Below are 16,202 nucleotides of genomic sequence, written 5' to 3'. Positions count from 1 at the left end.
CCACGCGAAATATTCCACCAGAATATTTCCTATGGGATTTTCCCATTTTAAACACACCAGTTTTTTTTGGTGCAATGTTAAAGATACCGCTGGTTTATTTATTTAATATAAAATCACTGGTTGGGTCTTTTCGCCAGAACTCTACTCCAAAATGGCATTTATGTCCGTCTCTGTAACTCCAACCAAGGTCGGGCCCTTTGTTCCACTTTTTGGCGGCTTCTCCACAGAAGCCCTCCAACTGGTGCCACTCTGTCTGGGTTCCACAAGATGTGTGGGTGGGGGAATTGGCACCCTGTACTGCGTTGCCTTACCAACTCAAGTCGCACTCTGTTCTGATTGGCCCAGTGGTGAGCTGCCCGGCTCACCACTTAGCATGTATGAGTGACAGCTAGGCTGTTGAATGGGGGTTTTTCTGCATAAAAGCAGGGCTTTTGGGACTGGAACTTCAGAAGTCGCCACAGGACCTAAGAAATCCGAAGAGGGGAGAAGCTGAACCATCTGCAACGACAACACCACCGGTGGAGCCCTGCTGCAACGACCTCACCACTTTCCCGACGACAAGAGAAGATCTTCTGCTGTAAGAGTCTTCTCCCTTTGAGCTGGTGGGGACAACCAGTTCGCCATTCGCCTTCCAGGACGTCCCTTGGTCGAATCGCCCGTGTCAAGCACCCCGGCGGCCGGATAGCCAAGCTTCACCACTGTGACCGCGAATAAAAGAAACGCACCTTTTAACCGAACGAACTCCGTGGCTGGTCTCTACCCAGGGCAGTGCAACGACTCCAAGTTTCCTCCTCGACGAGATCTTCTCCTTCCCTGGTCGAAACCATGAACTGCACCCGCTGCCAGGAACAACTGCCACCGCTGGAGCTTCCTCACTCTTTAAGGTACTGTGTTCCGCCTGGCCTCCCTTTCTGCGGATTGCTAAAGGTGACCCTTAAATCCTTGGCTTTCCAACTGGGTTGGCCTCAGACCTTCTAACTTTATGTTTCACATCAAACCAACCTCCTTTGAACATTTCTGCAAAGACTTGAGTGCTTTTTAAACTGTGTGATCTTGGGCACATTTCGCTTTGCTCCAGTTAAAGTGGGCCTGGACTATGAACTTTGGCTCTACAGTAGACTCTGCCTTCACTAACTTGCTGTGGTCTTAGAAAAGTGTTGGGAACGGTTTTATTTTCATGACCTGCCTTTTTCTCTCCCTTTAACTTAATTATTGTAGTGCCATCTAAGATACGCGCTCACATCAGTTTTTACAAATAGTGGTGTTTTGACCTAGACTTGTCTAATAATTATTAAGGGAGGTGTGTATACTTTTTCTGACCGTGTTTGAACTTGCTTTGATTTAGAGTGCTTAGTGTACTTCCTAAAGTGTGTTTTAAATAAATAATTATATACTTTTCATACCAAGCTCTGGTCAGTGTTTGCTTTCTCTACTGTGTTTTTAGCCCTATTGTGTATCCTCTGTATACTGCCCTACTCTTCTTGAGAGAAGTCTGACTGCTCAGCCACAACTACCAGGTAAATCTGGGTGGTGCAGACTGCTACCAATTGGGTTTACTGCTTACCCCAGTAGTCTTAATCTTCTTGCAGTGTTCCCCAAGGGAACTGCACAGGATTCTGCCTAACAGCAGGGTGGCAAAGTCTGTCCCGCGTCCCTTCTCCCCATGCAGCAGCAATTCAATTAGCTTACTTGACAACCCTACTGATTTAGGCAGTACGCTTCTGCTTTTTAAGCAGTCCTACCGCCTACAGATTTGGGTGACAGATCCTACTGCTTTTCACAGGGGCAGGTTATGTATGTGACTCTAAGGCAGGCTGCTTGACACCGGCCCAGGACAAAGCATGCAACACATTAGTTAGTCTGTCTGTGCGGTGGGCGGGTAAGTGATTCCTTTGAGTGATGGGCTCAGACCAATCCGCTGACCTGACAGCTGCATGACTCTGCCCTGCACTCTGGCCGGGACAGGCCTCTGGTGAACCACCAGTGAAGGCGAGTTGCAGAGCGTACCACCATCACACAGCATCTGCATATCAGACTTGAGGAGGGTATCAGTCTCCATGTTGTTCAGTTTTTCATCTTGCACTGCAGGAATAAATATGTGTTACTGGGCTGCTGCTACAGAGCACTGTCAAACGTTGCCTACCAGCTCTGTGTGATTGCCTTCTGCGAAGTTAGGTAATTGAATTCGTTGTTAACCGTACCATTCAGAATTATACATTTTAAACATATAAACATCATTCTATGTTGTGCTGTTTGATGGGTTGTGTATTTTAGAATGCTGTAGTGGTTCCAACAATGTATGTTTTATACTTTCCTGTGATGTAATTGTTATGCAAAATATTAATTTTGAAACTTGAAAAATCCTACATCTTTTTGGTTACAGAATGTTGGCAAGTGTGAAATAGGCAGGAGTCGGGTGGTAAATGACTGCAGAGCGCAAAACCGCTTGGCCTTTTGAGGTGTGTCACATGGTGGCCTACCATGTGACATGGCACGAGACCTAACACAGGCCAGGCTGGACTGCCCCACCGGGACACCGGGACATCCCCCGCTGGGCCTCTGGGCATAGGGCCTCTTTGGCAAGGTGCGGAAGGATACCGCATTAGAGGAGCAACGATCACATGGATCGCGTGATCCGCTTGGATGATTCACATTGAATTGGCTACAGCCACCACCGACTGAGGCACGTGGTGCTGCCACATTTATTTTCTTCCCCAGCAGCTTGTATCTGCGCAGGATGATGAGGTCCTGGGAACTGCACGTGCCCTGCCTGCTGCTACACACACATTGCAGCTGGGCAGCTAAAGTGCACTGGCAGGGCAGCAGCCAGCCAGTCAGCCACAGGCCACAGCCAGGCAGTTGCCTGCTGCTTGTGCCTACCGACGACTCAACGCCACAACCACTAAGGTAGGTGAAAACGAGATACTTGAGGGAGCAACTGACTTGGTGGTGGGAGACAGTGCAGGCTGCACACCCTGGGCTGCCAGTGTCCACCTCAGTGCTGCTGAGTGCTCGACAACTGAGTCCAGGTGCTGACAATTCAGGTGCGATTCGTCTTTAAATGTGTGCCAATACGAATATCTGCCCTTAGACCTGTACTACATGATGCAGCTGCATGATACAGTAACATGTAACATGAATCATGCAGCTGCATCATGTAATCCGTGGGTCTACATAAGGCAGCAGCAAACCTGCGTATCTGTTTGCCTGCCTGCAATGGGCTCCTGCCGATGGAGCAGGCCTGGGCACTTGGTGTGAAGGAAGGAAGGCCGCTCTCTGCCCAGAGCATTCACGGTGAGGTGAATTAGCGGCGCGAAAAGGGGGCCAAGCCAGCACCTCTCACATGTGTTTGAAGAGGACTGCGCACGCTGGCGCCGGCCCTCATGAGGGTGCTCAACAAGCCTGAGTGACGCTCATCCGCCTTCACACAGTCATGTGTACATATGGTATGAAATTGCACAGCATAATGACAGCTATCCTTATGCAGAATCGGCATTCTCTGTCTTTCAGCAGGAATGTTCATGTGTCTGTCTTTTTTCTTTTTTTACTGCTCCGTGCTGCACCACAATGAGACGCACATGGTTCACACAGGTCTGTATGTTGTTAGCATTGCATTGTGGTACTTGTAGTTCTGCACGGATGGTCTACTCACACACCTGGTCTGAAGGCAACGGGCAGCTCATCATAATCATACAAAGTAATAGGATATATTTAAGTTCACCTATGCCACACTAGCTGCACTTAAGATGCCCCCCAGAAGCTGGAGTGTTTGCCTATGAGTGCAGTTATGCAGGACTTGATCCTTAGCCGGTATAAAGGCTGCGTTTCAATACTTGCCATAATAGCTGAAGTGCAACACCTGGCATAGCCTTGATTGCCCCGCCCAGTATATTAACACATGGCAGCCTGAAAAAGCCACATACGCATTTTGTCAAAGCACAAGCAATCGATCTGTCATGCATGTGCAACACCTAGGCACAGGGTACCATCTGACTGCTGCACTGTTCCTAAATTCTCCCGATAGCCGTGCTGGGGAGGCATAGGGTGCTGAGGAGGCATAGGGTGCTGGGGAGGCATAGGGTGCTCAGCGGCAGCCCCTGCCTTATGGAACAACCTTCCGAGCTACATTTGCCCAGCCACCTCCCTGCTGCAAAAACAGTAAACTTGTAAGGAATTTGCTAATCCATTAAGAGGCTGAAACCTGTCCAACAGACTATTTTCTCTACACATTACTTTTCTCCCTCCCCATTATTACTGCAATTTCCCCAATAGCTCTCTTAGCGCTAGTGGCAGTGTACTTATTGGTGTACGCTGATGCTGCACCCTGTTTCATGTACAAACCTGGCATACAGTGCTGTGTTCTTGGCAGCACCCAGGCAACCCAGGCTCAGCCTGTCATAAGATGGCAGTTCCTAGCCATATGAGGCTGCATCTAGTATTTGATGGCAGCACTTTTGGGTCTTTGTGATTGTGCTGTGGACATGCCATACCCTTGAAAAAAGCTGATACAACTCACCATTCGTCAACTGCTAGCAACAAATGAATAGATCCCTGTCACTTAAATGCATTACGTTAACACTTAAATGTTGTGGATCTATTACTAACGTCAAGGGCAAATATTATTGCTCACATTTTTAGAGTGGCATGATGCCAGGGCACTGCAGCTGGAGCAGTGGGGTAGCCTGCAGGTTGCTGTGAAGGAAGAAAGGAGCCTCTGGAGGAGAAATGAACATTCAGCAGCACATCAAACAATCCCTGCAAGAAGTAGAACACTGGGGGCCACCCCACGCCTTATTGCTTAATTCTCTGGGCTACCTACAACCTCCTTAGTGTAGTAGGCAGGCTTCAATTCTCCTTATTGTCAGCCCTTTTCCTCTTTCCTGTTCTCTCTCTCGCACATTGTTTTTATCTTCCACCTGCTCACTTTCCTCTCTCTTGAATTCTCTCACTCCTCTTATGCTCACTCCTCTCTCTAAACATTTATCTCTTATCCACCTCCTTCTCCCTGACAATCTTTTTCTCTGCTCTCTTTGCTTTTATCTCTCCAATATAGCATTCTCTATTGTTATACTTCTCCTCTCTGTTAGAATTTGTCTCTCCTCCCTTCATCCCCTTTCTCACACGTTCTCCTCTTCTTTTGCTCCTTTATGTGTTTTGTCTCTCTTCCCCTGAAATTTAGTATTTTGTCACTGTTTCTTTGCCTACCTCCATTTTGAAAAATCCCATCACCATGAAGCAGGGATGGGTGGTGCTGGCCAGGACATTGCATAGTACATCTTCAAATGTAGACTTCCCAGCAAAGCATGGGGCCAAACATCCGTGCAGACACAGCTGGATCATGGAGGGAGGGGACCCGGGGAGAGTCATGCTATGGATATTTGTTATTGAGATTTACATTGTGGACTGTGTGGTTCTCATTGTATACATATACAGATGTGCAGTGTACGGACCACAGCATCTCTCATATTTTTATTGTACTCGCCTCTAAATTATATTCACAGATCTTGTCTGGCAGATCTTCTCGTCCTCCCAGCATCAACTCCCCGAATCCTACCATTCACTTTCTGACCCTACGGTGTCTTTTGGGACACAAAGCGTGTACATGTTGTTTGGTTATTTATCCACCCATTGACTGCCCATGGCCATGTTAATCCCGATGGCCATTTCCACCTGCTTTCTGCCCTTCTCCACCCAAAACACGTCCTCTTGGGATGTTTTTGAGTTAGCTTTATCAAGCCTTAGCATCAAAGTGTGTGCTTTAAGTGCCTGCTAGTTTTTTCTCAAAGCAGTCTTCTAAGAGTTAATGACTGAAATGGAACTATAAACGCGCTACTCCTGAAATAAAAATGTCAACCAGGTTTGATATGATATGGCATTTATAACACGCCTATACACAAGTGTTTCAAGGCGCGCCGAAGCAAGGGAGGGGAAACAGAGGGAAGACAGAGACAACGATCTTACTAGGCCAGGTACCCTGCACTTGCGTTTGAGGGTGGCGAGGTCTGAGTCGTACCAAGAGTTGCACTTGGCTCTGGGCTTCAAGCGGATCCTCATGACAGGGGCAAGAACATCGAGAGTATCAGATATAGCAGAGTGGAACATGGAAAAGGCTGTGTCAGGCAAGGGGGGGGTTGGCAAAAGCCTCAACTGACACATGCTTCATGGGTCCGATAACCGTGAAGGTAGGTGGCAGTGCTGGAGTTGGCTTGGCCTGAGGGGTAGCTGGGAGGAAAGGAGAAAGTGATCGCCCAGGAGAGAGGAGTGGTGAGAGGGATTGAAAGGGGAAAGTCTGAAGAGATTAGAACTTCCAGAGTGTGCCCTTGCAGAGTGAGTTGGGCCAGAGAGGTGAATAGAAAGAGATAGAGATTGGCAGAGGTTGCGAAAGAGTCCAGTGGAAGGACAGGAGGCATTTCATGTATAAGCGCTATGTCTGTCCCTCACTGAAGTCCTGTTAAAAACAAGCATTGGCAAAGCCAACAGCTTAAGCTTGTGTATCAATATTAGGCATTCAGCAGGCACTGCTATTGTATACCCAGGTACTCACACCACTTTGCAGCTGCTACCATCAATGGACAGTTAATACCACTGTGGCAGTGCCTGGAAAAATGCCTTTCCCATGCCTACACAAAAGCCAAAACTCTTGGCATTACCAATGCTCGTTTCTGAATGTTTTTATCTGTGTGCCCTTCCCAGCACGGGATAGGGAGAAATAGATTAGGGAATGGATTAGGGATGCATGTTGTTTAGGCATCTGCAAAATATGGAACGTTCCAGGTCCCTCTATCATTGAAGATCTACTTTGGGAGATCATGAACTTATTTAAAACATTACTTTTTAATCTGTGTATGTTTAAAACATGCTTTAAGTGCACTCATTTTGATTAATTGTATTCAAGACTTTCTTGGGGATACTTGCAATCCCCTGTTTGAAGGATTGGGCGAAATATGGGGCCACTTTGAAAACATTTTCCAGGGCCACTTTTGGTTCCCAGTCCGGCCCTGAACACAGGGCCTTGGTTACACCACTATGCATGAGGCGAGTATAAGGCAAAGTGCTCAAATAATTTTTTAATAACACCAACTCTTCTCTAACACTTGCTTGCGAGTAATCATTCAAGGATTTAAAAACCACACTAGCTCCACAAAGCACAGCAATATCCGACGAGGTAGAGTTCACTGCCCTCTTGCGGGCATCAGGCGTTAATTCAGGATGCCTTTATACTGGCAAGTCTCAGTCCGCCATTAGAACAAGGACAGCCTATATGAAGGGCCGGAGAGCATAAAGGGTGTTACCAGACGACGCGTCTATAACTGGCACAGGTCAGAACAGGAATGTATTCACAGCGAGGCTAAAGATTTCTGAGCGTACTCTCAAAACGGTACTTCTGGCGGCCGAAGTGAACAATATTTCCAAACTAAAGAGACTGCTACTTCTCCCACATGCAAAACAATTACAACAGAAAAAAAGTCGTCCATACCCCTATAAAAGTTTGAAAGATACCAGAAACAGTAGGAGACATTACACGGCCCATTAATGACACGTGAAAAGGGAGCTGTTTTCAGAAACAAGCGTTGGTGGTATAGTGGTGAGCATAGCTGCCTTCCAAGCAGTTGACCCGGGTTCGATTCCCGGCCAACGCAGTTACCCTTTTTTGTACCCTAAACTTGCTAAGAATGTAAAACACATTTAAACCAAAGAGGAGCATTAAAATACACCGTTTTATGTTTTATATTATAATGGCTGTTGTTGTAGTGATCATTCCTTATCTGTATTCCTACTGCAGTTCAGAATGAGTGGAAATCGGAGACTGGTTAGTACTGTTCGAGGAATTCAGAGTCCATATGCTTAGGATTTGTTGTGTAGGAAGGATGTTTAACCTAAATCTTAGGAATGTGTCGCGTATTTGGCGATCTGGGAATAGGTTGAGGTAATGGGGCAGTTGGTTTATTGCTCTTGCTTCTCCGTCGCATTTGAGATTTAGCTTGTATTCATCTTTCTTTTTTTCTGTCTCAATCCAGTCTAGTCTAGCCAAATGCTTTTTGGCTTGTTGAGGCCTTTTTATCAGCATGTCGAGCGATATGTTTTTTTCCGAGCATATGAGCTCTACGGCTTCTCTCCATCTTGTCAGTACAGAGTTGTTTGGTATTGATGGCGATGCTCTAAATATATCAAGGGTTGCGATGTTGTCTTCGCTATTCAGTTTCCTGTATGTGTCAAGGATTTTCCACATAATTATGGATTGCAAAGATTGAAGGCTGAGCTCGTAGCGTATACGTGGCATGGGGGTTGATTGTGGTAGAGATAGGATTTTCCGCCAGTAGATAGCTTCGAGTTGGATCCATATAGATTGATCCATGTTAATCAGGCATTCTCCCCCATATGTCAAGATTGCTGTTACTTTTTGCTTGTAAAATGCTAAGGCAGGTTTGATCGAAAACTTACCAAATTTCCGGTGGATGATTAAACCCTGTCTGGCCAGCGATTTGACTTTTGATTTTAAGTGGAGTGCCTAAGGAATTTCGCTCATTGATTGGTTTATCCAAATTCCTAGGTACTTGTATGTGGTGACTTGTTCCAATCGTTGGTTTTGAAGGAAGAACACTGGGAGTTTCAATTAACTTGGGCTTTCCTTGTTAAAGTCATGACTTTTGTTTTTTTTATATTTATGGTGAGTTCGTTGTGATCCATGTATTCGATCGTTTTGTTTAGTGCAATCTGAAGACTGCGAAGCGTTTTAGCAAGGAGAATAATGTCATCAGCATAGATCAGACATGGGACCGCACTGTTGTTAAGTTTCGGGGGGTTGATGTTAGGCGTGTTGATGCTTTCCTCGCAGTCAGATGTGAACAGGTTAAATAGGGCAGCAGCCAACGGGCAGCCTTGTTTGAGCCCATGCCATGTTCTGATTTTGTTACTTACGATCCCATCTGCTGTCATTCTCACCTGGATCTTGGTGTTCGAATATAGGAGTTTTATAGGTGGCAGTATGTCGCTAGGACATCCCCATAGCTCCATTTTTTTCCACAGGAGGTCCCTGTTGATGGTGTCGAAGGCGAGTCTTAAGTCTACGTATGCAACATACACTTGGGTGTTCGTCTTGTCGGCTTCGTGTTTTAGTATGTTCAAAATTAATAGGTTTATGCTTGTGCCAATTCTACTCACAAATCCCGTTTGTCGAGTTGCTTGGTGGTTGGTCAGTTTTGACCATGCGTTTAATCTTGTTAGGAGGTGGTTTGCGAATACTTTCCCCAGAGGATCTAGTAATGCCAACGGTCGGTAATTCGTCGGATCTTTGGTGGATCCCTGTTTGTATATGGGGATTATTGTTGCCAACTGCCAAGATGTAGGTATCGTTTTGGTGCTGTTGATTAGGTCGATAATTGCACCGCAGAATTCCGCCAATGGTTTAGGATCCTTTCTGAGATTTGCATTTGATAGCCCATCGGGACCAGGAGCCCGTGATGCATTTAGGTTCTGGATCGCATTTCCGAGATCTTTTACTTCGTATACAACTTCCCATGTGTTTTCCTTTTGGGTGAAGGTTTTTCCTTGAATTGCTGGTCTTTCTTTATATAACTCGGTGAAGTATCTGATCCAGGCTTGCTCGGTCCAGGCTTGCTCAGTAACATCGACTATCATTGCTTCTTGTTTGTTAGTATTCGAGTTTAATAGGTCCCAGACGTCGGGTGTTGTTGTTTCTGAGAATAGACATCATGTTTTCTGCATTCTCTTGTTCTTGTATCATTTTCGCATTTTTTAACCAATTTTTGAATTTTTGCTTGGCTCTATGTATTTTTGTTTTTTTGGTTAAACTCGTTTCGTGTTTTTCTCGTCTCACTTCTCTTCGCATTTCTTTTTTTTTTGCAGCAATCAAGTCATGATAGGTGTACTGATGCCTCGGGAGTTGAAGGTCTTTGCGGACGGTTGTCAGTTTGAACTGATTCAGCAGCCATCTGTAGTTTATTTTGCTGTTGTCTTTTAAATCAGCATTCTTGAGTGTTTCCGTCAAGGTTTTTAGTTTGTGGTGCGCAATTTTGAGTCGGTTCATTCTGGAGTTTACCGTTATTGGAAGGATGTGTATTCTCCTTGGGGAAGTGCCACTTAAGTCCCAAGAACGCTTCAGGATGTAATGGTCGCTTAGGTTGCTGTATATGTTTTCTACTTCCTTGACGGTTGCTGAAATTCTTTTATGGATTGCTTGTTTCCACATGACCAGGATGGAGTGGGGGTCAGTGTGCCTTTGTTTATTGCATCCAGGCGGATGAGATTCCTTTTGTCTAGTTCAGCTGACCATCTTCTTGCAAGGGGTTCAAGTCGATGTTCTTCTATCTTTTTTCCTTTCGAATCATAAATATGGAAATTAAAGTCGCCACATAAGATGTGGTCTATACCTTCGTATTTCTGTGTGTTGCTGTCAATTATGGAAAGGATTGTGTCTGTTGTCTGCTCGACTTCGAGTTTCTTTGGGTTCCAGTAAACGTTGATAATGCTCAGGTATTTGGAGGGATTCCCTACATCATTTGTAGTTTGTTCCAGTTCCGGTGATAATCGTTTTTTAAGTATTGTGTTTTGTGCGCAGGTGTCCAGGTTTGTGTATTCTATGACCTCATAGGAAAGGTCGTGGCTGATTAAGGTGATGAGACCGGCTGATGGTCTACCTGTCTTTCCTGCAATTGCGGGATTCGTCTGCGTGAGGTATCCTTCGCAGATTGGAGGAACAGTGAGCCAGGTCTCTTGTAGGCATATTATGCTGGCATTATTCAAATCTGCATGTGCTTTGTGGAACAAATGTGAGTAACCACGTGTGTTCCATGAACAACATGTCACAAGCTGATTAATGTCTGGATTTCGTTGTTATAGTGAAGTTTGGTCGTTGTAATCATTGGTGCTATTTGTTGAGTCGAGGTTTCTCCAGAAGGGGGTTTTATCAATACTTCTCCTGGTGCCTGCTCTTCTCGGTCTACGCTGATGAGTATCAGGGTTATGGAAGCTGATGTCACTTTCGTTGGAGCTCTTGTTATGCGGGTCCCAGAGCTTGGTGTATTCTAGGTCTTCGGTGCTGCTAATTTCTGTGTACATTTGGCTGTTTTCTAGAACGTGCTCATGGTGTATGTTTTCATATTGCTGAGCGAACCATTCTACTATTTATAGATCGAAACCAAGGTATTTTATGTCTTTCTTGGATGAAGCAATTTTCCTCAGAGTTTTTTCTGTGTGACAATGTATCAAAATGTCGTCCAGACTTTTGACGTTAATGAATACGATTGTTTTCAGATCTTTCGTAGTGATCAACTTTAAATAGGCAAAGGGTGTTCGTCCTATTCATGATCAGTTTTACATCACGATTTGTTGTCCTTTCTAGTCTTAATATATACCGATGGATCTTGTGAAGTGGGTCAACAAATTGTGGGTATTTTAGTTCTATCTGACTAGAATTCTTTGGTTAAGGATGCATCTGGTCCTCTAGATTCAAGGTTTGTTCCGGATTCGCTGACTGTGAGGGCATGGAGGTTAAAGAGTTATTTGACGAAGTTAGATCGCCATCTGAGATCTCCTCACATGATATCTCTGCAGTTATCATCGGGCTTTCATGGGTCTCTTCATAGCAGTCCAATATTATCATTGATGACGTGTTGATTTGGTATCCCTGTTCAGTTGGTTTCTCAGGATTTTCGTTCACTTTATGTTCAGATTCTTGTTCGGAATATGTTGACAAGTTCATCAATGATTCTATGTTTCCTTCGTCACTGTCCTCTGTTCCAGAAAATGGGATTGAGTTGTTGGTTTGTTGAATCTCTTCTGATGCTTTCTTTGGATGTCCTTGCAGATTAGATTGCATTGGTATGCTCGTTTCAGATCTGGCTATTTTTGTTTCTTGATGCTGGTTTTGTGTAGCTTTTTTATTTTCGTTTACACTGTGCATTAGATTTCTCAGAAATGCTCTTGAGCCAATTTGACGCTTTTTAGTTAAGGTCTTTTTGTTTTTTTCTGCTGTAATTTTGCGTCCCCTTTTTTGGCTTTCCTATGGGGATGTCTGTTTTAGGATTTTGGTCAGACGCTTCAGCGGACAGGATTTTAGCCGCATCACTGGGGGGTAAGTCTGAAGTTAGGTCAATTAGTAGAATATCGCAGTCGATGTTCTTGTTCTCCAATTGAGAAACCTTTTGATTTATCACTGTTGACTTCTTTTTTTGGTTTATAGTTTGCGTCTCATTATTAGTGTTTTTTACCTCCTTGGGTTCTGTTTGTGCATTCAGGCTTTTTGTTGCTGTTATAGCGATAAGAGCTTCAATTAGTGCGGCTTTATCCGATCTGTCTTGTCTTGCTATTTCAGCAAGTCGTTGTTGCCAGTTGTAGCTGATCTCTGCTTCTTTGTTAAGACGTTATTGGATTTTTGCTATTATCACTTCTAGGCTCTTTTCTTTGGCATATATTGAGGCCAGTAAGGTCGTGTGCTCTTTCACAGTCTCTATGTTCGATTAGTGGAGCTTTATGTATGGGATCATGGTTTGAGTCATCACCGCCATCAACATGTTTTGGAGGTTGACCATGGAGGTCGCTATAGACTCTTGGGGAGCTGTCAAAGTTGTTGCGTAAGTGCACTTTCTCTGTTAATTCGTTGGATCCATTTTCTTTGGGCACATTGATTGGTTTTTGTTGGCCGTAGGATTATTAGATCTAGGGTTCATCTCGGGTCTGCTTGTCAGAGGGAGCGTTTGGTTTGTTCTTTTTTTAAGCTTTCTATTTTTGTCCTGTAATTCCATTAAGGCCTCAATTTCAGTCAGATCGAGTGATAATCGCTCCATCCGTTTAACATTGATGGGGAATGTATTTGTGGGTTTCTGTTCAGGAGTCCTTGTGCTTTCATAAGGATTCTTCCATTGAGTCTTTGCGTGCATTGCTCTCTCTTTTTGTGAGAATAGGCTGGGAGTGTATGATCGATCCTTTCCTCTCGCTTCATACTCGCCACTGGTTCCTAACGACCCTGGTTCTTTTTTAAATTCACTTAATATGGTAGATGGATAGGTCGATTGGAAATGTGCTCCAGTCGAGGCAGAGGAGTAGTTCTTAGGTATGGTTTGCTGTATATCTTTCCGTATGGTTTGTTTGGTTTCCTCTGCTGTGAGATTGGTCACGGTGTTAGACTCAATAAAGCAGTGTTTCATTTTGTCTTTTGCGGTGGATTGTGTCTCAAGGGTGATTTCTTTGTTTCCGTGGCGAGGATCAACGCTTTCTGGCTTTGAGTCTGTCGGAGCGTCTGGCATGTTTATTTCTGCATCACTTTGACAGGTTTGGCTGTCTAAATTATATATGTCGCAGTCCGCCTGTCTGTTGGAGTTTAGTAGGCTGTCTGCATCTTTGGCTGAGATAAGAATGCGGGTTGATATGCGCATTTCCTCCATGATTTTTGTTTGCATCCTGGTATTGGGGTGTATCTTTAGCGCAACTTGCTCTTTCCCTTCTGCCATACTTATTCTGATTTGTTTATTTTATTTTGCGAATGTTTTTTGTTCGTGTCTTTTGTATGACTTTGGTCTTTGGTATCAGCTCATCTCGGATACAGATTCAAGCTCAGGCACACTAGACAGAAGGGAGCTCCCAGTTCCGCATGACTAGGAAGTACTGGCGCACAGCCCCTCCCCCTCTCACAACGCTGGGTGGCGGAAAGTCGGCGCAGGCTGCAGGAGAGCAAGGTATACCTGAGTTCGGGCTGTTGGAGAAGCAGTAGGGTAAGTAGCAGGTTTGCAGCGGGGGAGGGGAGGCGTGTGTGGTTATACGGCCTCAGGCAGGGTAGATGGATGATCTTCACACTTCTGATGCTCAAAGGCGTATGCACCTCGCCGCATCAGGGGAGCATCGGTGTTCCTCAGCAGAGTCGTGGGGGCGGGCCAAGGGTACTTGTTGCCGAGGTGCCAAGGCTGCCAGTGCCGCTCCTCCACACCAAGCGGTACGGCGGGCTGGGCAGGGCGGTGTGAAAAGACTGGGCGGGCTACTTCGCCTGAGTTAATGTGACGAAGTAGAGCGGGTTCCGGAAATCCGAAGCCGACGCCGATCGCGCCGATCTCTTCACCAGCAATCAAATGTTCAGGAGGGGGCAGGAATACAGGCAGATTCCAGATTCAATTATGCACCAAGTGCTGGGGCTCAAGGCGAATGGATCAAAGGACAGAGTCACGCAGTCCCCACACACGAGGCCGGCAGCTAGCAATCTGCGTTTCGCAATTTCCGCATGCAGACTTGTCAGATCAAATGAGCAGGGGGTACTCAAGGCGAGAGGGTCAAAGGACAGAGACCCGCAGTCCCCTCATGCTATCCCCGCAAGCAGGCAGTTCCTGGGATAGATACTTGGTGAGTTATGAAGGGTCAGGTTCTATCCGTCTTTTAGACTTAGATATCAGTTCTGCCAGCTATCAATGTTTGTTAGACCCGGTGCAGGTTAGGGGGGGGGGGGGGAAGCACGCTTCCAGGTGTGTTTCTTATCTGGAGCTTCCTGCTTTCCACGAGTCCCGCGGACTCCTGCAGACTCCACACACGACCTCCACACACTGCGGCCCGCTCCGCAGTCTGTTGTAGGTTTAGTAGAGGCAATAGGCTCCTCCTCAATAGAGCTAGAAAGAATACTGTGGTAGCTCCTGCAGACTCCACACTCGACCTCCACACTCCACGGCCCGCTCCGCGGTCTGTTGTAGGTTTAGTAGAGGCAATAGGCTCCTCCTCAATAGAGCTAGAAAGAATACTGTGGCAGCTCCTGCAGACTCCACACTCGACCTCCACCGAAATTGGATGTAGATAAGTCAATGCTAAAACAAAAGTTCCAACAATAACAGAAGAATCACTTTTACTATTTTTTTTATAATTCTATGTCAAGACCGCAGGCTCGGATTATGCTCTTCTTTCTTTACTTCAATCTCAAGCAGCATCATAAAAACCAACAATAAACTCATCAACACAAAAAAGAAACTACATTTCCGAAAAATGTGTCTTTTTTGTAGTGCATATATGATAGCGTCCGCATTGGAACATGTGATATTTTTTAACTAATCTCCTCTCCACTAGTCCATAACCTTTACTTCCTTTCCTTGTCCTTCCTCTTTCTTTGTTGCTCAGGCAGCAGTTATGTACCTGAATTGTACTCTGATATTGCATGTGTATGATTATATGTAATTTGGACTTTAATGTGTCACAGAGCTAGAAGTCTCCGCCCTACTCAAAAATATCAAACCTTCCACATGCAAAGGGGATATATGCCCAGCCACCATCATCAAAGCGTGCACAGAGGCACTCACCCCTATCATCACAGCTTTCATCAATGCCTCTTTCGCCTCCGGAACCGTACCTCAATGCCTAAAAGAAGCCTGGGTTTGCCCGCTCCTAAAAAAAAACCCTCTCTAGATCCCCACCTCCCCCAATAACTATCGCCCCATCACCACCGTCCCCTTCCTCCTCAAAATCCTAGATAAAGCCACCAATAACCAAATCCAACATTATTTGGAAACCCATGCCATTCTAGGCAGAAGGCAATCGGGATTCCGCAAAGGCTATGGGACCGAAACTGCCCTCCTAGATTTAAAGAATCAAATTACCAAAATAATGGACACAGGCAAACCTGCTCTCCTCCTACTACTCGATCTCTCCGCAGCATCTGACCTAGTGGCCATGGCATCCTCACATCTCACCTATTCAATGCAGCTCACTTCTCTCACAAAGCAACTACTTGATCACATCATTTCTAGAAGGTAGAGCCATGAAAGTGTACTCTGACCAGTCCAACGCTCCCCCTACCACCATAAGCTGTGGGTTACCACAAGGGTCATGCACTGCACCGACCCTCTACAACCTCTTCACTAAACCCCTCTTTGACTTACTGGACTCTCTCGGCATAGCCTACACAAACTATGCCGATGACACACAAGTTCTCCTCCCCCTCACTGGAGACTATGTCCAAGACACAGAAGCTCTCCTTAACATCTACACCACGATCCAAACCTGGATGGCTATTAATGGTCTTTGCCTTAACGGCGACAAAACAGAGATCATCATCCTGGCCCCCAGAGAAACTCTATCCAAGCTCAGCCAAGAATACTCACACATGACCATTGACAACATTAGCATACCTGTCTCCTCTGCCGTGAAGACCCTAGGATTCTACCTAGACGCTACACTCTCCATGACAAGACAAGTCAGCGCCATCTCCTCTTCAT

This window comes from Ambystoma mexicanum, chromosome 1p (genome assembly GCF_040938575.1).
Source record: "Ambystoma mexicanum isolate Mex_15411 chromosome 1p, UKY_AmexF1_1, whole genome shotgun sequence".
NCBI classification, from domain to species: domain Eukaryota; kingdom Metazoa; phylum Chordata; class Amphibia; order Caudata; family Ambystomatidae; genus Ambystoma; species Ambystoma mexicanum.
The sequence above is the reverse complement of the archived record's forward strand: the minus strand, read 5'-3'. Positions refer to the sequence as shown.